Here is a 991-nt window from a genome sequence, read left to right as displayed (position 1 = left end):
CGAGGTGTGGTGGTGGCAGAAGGCGGAGAGGGAGGTTGGGGCGTGGGACGTGCTGGCGTGCGGGGAAGAAGGTGGGTAGGGCGGGGGTGGGGACGGTGGGTGGTGGTTGTGGTTCCAGTCGGCGGCGGAGCAGTGTTAGCAGAATAAGCCCAATGTCAGCAGAATAAGACTCTTAGCGTGTGTTAGCAGAATAGACCCACCATATATATATATATATATATATATATATATATATATATATATATATGTGTGTGTGTGTGTGTGTGTATGCCTGGTCGTACGAGAAATTCTATGATATATGATTGGTTGTGCGAGAAATTATACTACATATGCATAACGTGTACAGTATGTAGTAGCGTAAAATATGTTTGAAATGAAAAAGAATTAAATGAAAACATAAAATGAAAAGAAAAAAAATAAACAATAAACCCTAAACCCCTAACCTTTAGTCTCGGTTGGTGTCACCAACCAGGACTAAATGTCCCCGGCCCCCGGCGCGCGCTGCCAGCCATGTGGAAGGGATTTAGTCCTGGTTGTGGCCAACCGGTACTAAAGGGTGGGGGCCTTTAGTCCCGACTTATTAGTCCCGGTTGCTGACCCGGGACTAAAGGCCCTTACGACCCGGGACTAATGGCCGATCCTCTACTAGTGGGATGCCCTCCGATAGGATATACAACCCCATCATGTACATGGGGAGGCTCGCTAGGTTAGAACTACTAAGGATGGATTTACTCCCCTTGGAAGTGAACACCCACACCAAGGCTCAGCCCGAGACGCTACCCGTCCCACCAATGGGTATTATTTTTTACGCCTATAAATTTTGATCGTATTCGGACGATCATCTAAACTTAGCATAGTAAAATTTTGTTTGGGTCATACATTTTGTCGAACACTTACTATGGGGCGAGCAATGACGATGGTGACCACACCGACAACACCGGAGAGCATGTCAGACACCCGTGAGCATGGACACCGGAGATGATGGCTCTGG

Source organism: Triticum aestivum, chromosome 3B (assembly GCF_018294505.1).
Source record: "Triticum aestivum cultivar Chinese Spring chromosome 3B, IWGSC CS RefSeq v2.1, whole genome shotgun sequence".
NCBI classification, from domain to species: Eukaryota; Viridiplantae; Streptophyta; class Magnoliopsida; order Poales; family Poaceae; genus Triticum; species Triticum aestivum.
Note: the sequence above shows the minus strand (reverse complement) of the source record.